The 4,975-nt window shown below is 55.5% G+C and overlaps 1 long non-coding RNA gene across 2 annotated transcripts; it reads left to right on the forward strand.

Annotated features, from left to right (window-relative positions):
- The first annotated feature begins 207 nt into the window (after positions 1–207).
- Positions 208–4,434, forward strand: LOC110125922 (uncharacterized). Of its 2 annotated transcripts, none has more exons than XR_011487358.1 (3): positions 208–397; positions 2,909–3,029; positions 4,162–4,434. It is a non-coding gene; the product is annotated as an uncharacterized lncRNA (long non-coding RNA). The 2 variants fall into 2 exon arrangements; XR_011487359.1 differs by having other exon boundaries at positions 209–397; positions 2,912–3,029.
- The last annotated feature ends 541 nt before the right edge of the window (positions 4,435–4,975 follow it).

Here is a 4,975-nt window from a genome sequence, read left to right on the forward strand (position 1 = left end):
ACTGCTTCAGCAGATGCCTGGGCCCCATGCCCTTTGCCCCAGTGGGGCCCACCCACCTAAACTCATAACCTGAGAGTGGGAAGGGGGGAACCAGGAGATATGGGGAAGGGCCAGCAGGAGATGCCCACTTTGCTGGCCATCGTTCCTGCCACTGTGGCCAGAGTGAGGTTCTCAGAGCACCTCAGTGTCAGGGAGCTGTGGACTCCCCGGGTCTTGGGTTTGAACAGTCTGGGTGGCCCTCCTCCTCCTCCCCCATTGGTTTCACACGGAAGCAATCAACATTCTCTTCCCGAATTCCCAGCAATGGGGCCACACCCCCCTGGCGCTCCCGGCTGGTGACCCATGACCAGGGAGGAGGCCTCACGGAGAGGAGATCACTGGAAAGTGACCTCATCAGGTGACTCAGCACCCGAGGAACAGGGCCCAGGGTGTGTTAGGGACCCCGGCCCAGCTGAAGGGCCCCACAGAGCTCTGGAGGCCCCAAACACCACTGAGAAAGCAGAGCTGTTTCTTCCTGGAAGGGCGGGGGTGGCAGAGGACAGAGTAGGGAACTGTCAGAGGAAGGGTTGGCTGCATCAGGTCAGGTGCCCCAGAAGGCCCAGGTCTGTTTATCTGGGAGGTAAGGTCTGTGTGATGGGGATCCCAGGTGTGGTGGGGGCACTCCGCAGACAGCAGGGCTCCTGTTCAGTCTCCTGGGGCATCCTCCTATCTCTGTGTGTTTGTCCTTGGTCCCTGCCCCGAAAGCTCACAATCCACCTGATATGGGGTCCGTCCAAACAGCGCAGAGGGTGTGTGCCCAGCCAGGTAGGACCCATTCCCTCTCAGAGGAGACAGAAGCAGGCCGCAGAGAACCCTTGGGAGCTATGGTGGGTGGGAGGGAAGGAAAGAGGAAGCCAGAGGCCTTTCCGGTGAGGAGGCCCCAGGCCTGGACAAATCCAGGAGGAGGAGATTTGGGTCAAGAAGCAAGACTGACAAAAGAACCGGACTGCCTTCAGAAGCCAGGTGGGAGCATGAGGCCAGACCTTGACCCAGAGCCTGACGGGGAGCAGAGCAGGATCTGGTGCCCCGGGGGACAATCAAAATTGTTCAGGCTGGGTGGGAACTTTCAGAAATTCGAAAAGTGCTTAGCACACCCTGCGTTGGGGCCCCCTTGGATTGACCCTGCTGTGGACAAGTATGCAGATTCAAGGAGAGGGCGGGGTGAGGAAATGTCTATGTGTCTGGGTTGCAGCCCAGGCCTCCGGCTCCCAGGCAGGGGGGTGGTGAGGGGGTAGAATTCCAGGGCGAGGACTGGGACGCCCAGTCTCTCCTAGTGCACGTGGAGGGGACGAGGGGAGGCTTCAGTGGGGAGAGGGGACCTGGGAGGGTGCCTCACCCTGCAGTGCCCCTCCTGGACCCCCAACTCCATCCCCAGCAGCAGGAGAGGATGGGGCTCCAGTTAAGCCCTTAGGGACAGGCAGGCTGGGCCTGAGGTCAGCCACCTTGGGCCTGGGTGACAGGTGACCACCCCCCAATCCCGCACGCAGCTTCCACAGCGGGGGCTGGATTAAGGGTCTCCCAGTCTCCTCTAAGAAAACATTTCTGGAGAAAGGAGGCCTCCTAAGGAGAAAAGCAGGAAACAGCTGAGGATGGAACAGGGCCTAGGAGGGAGCACTGCTGAGCCTGGAGAAAATAACCACGCTACCAGTGGTGATCATGTCGAGGGCTTGTGAGTCCCGCTCACGCTTCATGGACCTTCATGGAGAGGCCAGTGCTGCGCTGAGAGGTTGAGCGACTTGCCTTAGGTGACACAGCCAGTAAGCTGACAGGGCAGAGAGAACAAGGGGTCCCTCTTTGGACCATACAGGTGCGGATCAGCTCTTTCTGGGAAGGTGCCCACACAAGGTCTGTGACCTACAGTTCTTTCTCCAGAGCTGGGGGAGGGGGAAGGAGTTGCAGATCAAAGCAGTCACATCACCTGGCACCTGTGGATCAGCCTGGAGGTGTCTCTCTCAGTTCTGGGCCTGTGTTTGAGCTGCTGGAGACAAGAAAGACCGTAGGAGGTCCCCAGGACCTGGGTGGACTTTAGAGCAAGTCAGGCCATTTCCCCCAGGGGCCGGCCACCCTCTACAGGGGCCAGGAGGGGTGTCATTGGTGAGGAGAAGAGACCTAAGTGGTAGAAATATAGCAGGAGTCATAATTTTGAGTATCACAGAGAAAAATATCTAGCAGTGTTCAAATGACACTGCTGGCCATCAGTCCTAAGGCCAAGAGTTTTTTTGCAAAAAGTTATTCATCAAGTCCCTGTGTATAAAAGACAAAAGTTAGAGACACCCCCCACATTCAAAAGCAGTGGAAGGCTTAAATAACTCCTGGTTGCCCACACAGCCATTCGAAGAATGGTGACAAGGCCCTCTCAGCATGGAAAAATGCTTATTGTAAAAAGTAGGAGCCAAATGGTACACTGTGATTTTTCTAGGTAAAAACATGCTTGTTGGAAAGAAACAGGAAAAATAGAAAAGTCAGTAAAGGTTTAATAGCGGTGCCAGATGATGGGTGGGGTAGAGTTCAAACACAGTTAAATTATTTTTGAAAGACTATAACCTAAAGATTAACAAACAGTTCAAAAACAAATGCCATGGCAGAGACAAAGCACTAGCTTTCTGGTTACTTGGCAACATCCATAGGACACATGGCTGGATCAGGAGGTTGAAGTGAAGTCCGTGCGCTGCAGGAAGGCTGGCTGGTGATCACACAGGACTGGCTGTGATAACACCGCTTGGGGACAACCTGAACCTGGGTGGATGGAGCACAGAGGATGGGGGCCAGCTGGCGCTCCTTGCCCGGGGGGAGGAGTGCAGAGCCAGGGCTGTGGGGGTCTCTCTTCTTCCTGCCTCTGCTGAATCTCCTGCCATAACTCCTCTCAAAGCAGCAAGTGACCTGCACTGGGTGAGACCCAGAGCTGGAGCAAGACATCAGGCCGTGCGAGGCCCTTCCGGGAAGAAAGCAGACATGTGTGCCCACCCTGAGCAAGCACTGCTGTCCCACAGGTAACATGCAATGCAGCTGGGGTCCCAGGGGTGGGACACTCTGCCCCTCCCGCTCTTTGCTGCATTTTTCCATGGGGAGAAGGGAGCAAGTTCAGCCCCGAGTGAGGCCCAGGTGGCCTGCTGCAAGTGCTGCAGGAGGGAAGGTGCGGGTAGAGAAGAAAGGCGTGGAGGGTCCTCAGAGCTGGATTGAGAAGGATCCCAGTGGCCCCAGGCTGTGCTCAAACCCCCACTCAGGCTGGTGTGCTGCTGGCAGCGGAGGTCCTGAGGGGGCAGGGATGGGTGAGGCCCAAGGTGGGCTTCAGACCGCTGAAGGGCCCTCTGGTGGGAGAGGAAGGAGCAGGGGATGCACTTAGGAGCTCTCTGGAGCTGAGACTCTGCTCTGAGGGTCCAGGGTTTGACTCTTGGCTCTGCCACCTACGAGCTGTGTGGCCCTGAGCAAGTTATTTTAAACTCTCTGAGCCTCAGTTTCTCCAAATATAAAATGGCACTAATAAAAGTGACCCCTCTTATTGGGTTGTTTTGAGGATTAAACGAATCAGCCTTGTGCCAGCATCAGGCAAGGACTGTCAACACGGAGTGTTTGTTCAATAAAAATATAAACTAGTGGCCAGAGCCACTCACAGGGGACGAGGCTGCCACACCAGTGTCATTTGGATGCAGAGATACCCTGCACCTAGTGGGGGGTGTAATCACTGGGGGACCACTGCCCCATCACCTTGGCGCACAAGGAGCTAGGTGAGCAATGAAGTGAAGTGAAAGTCGCTTAGTTGTGTCCAACTCTTTGCAACCCCATGGACTACACAGTGCATGGAATTCTCCAGGCTAGAACACTGGCGTGGGGAGCCATTTCCTTCTCCAGGGGATCTTCCCGGCCCAGGCAGAGTTAGCCCAAAATCATAGCTAAGTCCGAACTGTCATAGGCTTCCATCTGTGGCTGCAGGAGTGGTGGGTGTGGCCCGGGGACTGATAAACACAAGGCTGACTAGGGAGGCTTAGGGTAGGGGGTGGGGACGGCGGAGTAGAAGGGCGGTAGCGGGAGGAGGGAGCCTGGTATGCAAGCAGTAGGGGCGTGGAGGCCTCTGGAGCCATGAGGCCTTCCCCAGTCACTGGGTCTTTCTGGGATTCATTTCAGCTCAATTCCACTTAATGAACATCTTAAAGCTACAGGATATGCTTGGCAAAGAGAATGAACACAGCAGCCTTGTCCCAGAGGGCTCACAAGTGGCTTAGAGGAAGAGACCAACCTCAATCCTGCCAACCATCAGGTGCCCACTGGGCACCAACAACTCCCCCATCAGCACTGGGAACTTGGCACAGCCTCATGCACACTTATAACAGCTGGGAAGGGGCACAGAGGCCCTGAGAGGTGATGCAGGCTTCTTTATTAAAGTAACACAGCTCGCGAGGAGGGGTAGTGGCGTTTATGTGTGACTCGGGGTCTGTGCCCTCAGCAACACACGTATCGTCTCCATTGCTACCTGTGATAATAAAGGCGGGAGGAACACATGGTGTGTGTTAGGGAAGAGCTCCAAGCCTCGGTTTATTCATCTGTGCAATGGGCGTAATGACCTCTAGTTTCCTGGGTGATAGGTTCTATTGTTGTTATGGGAGCCCAGAACAGGTAGCAACAGGAGCCACCCTTGAAGGGTAGAAACCAAGTGCTACAAGGCAGGGGGGAGGAGCATGAGCAAAAGCCTGAGGGGAACGCAACTGCTCCAGTTTCAAGCGGAGAGGAACTTTCAGGGCTCAGTTGAGAAGCTGCTTGGCTCCTTTGTTTTTGTCTCCTCCCCTCTGCACCCCAGAGCAAGTTCTACTGGCCCCTGTTTACCCTTTCTCCCTCTCAGGTCTTCCTCAGGTCAGATAGTCTGGCCTCTGCTCATATCACCCATCGCAAACACTCTTGCCAAGGTCCTATTGCCAGTCCAATGGCCATCCTTGGATCTTAT

This window comes from Odocoileus virginianus, chromosome 4 (genome assembly GCF_023699985.2).
Source record: "Odocoileus virginianus isolate 20LAN1187 ecotype Illinois chromosome 4, Ovbor_1.2, whole genome shotgun sequence".
NCBI lineage: Eukaryota > Metazoa > Chordata > Mammalia > Artiodactyla > Cervidae > Odocoileus > Odocoileus virginianus.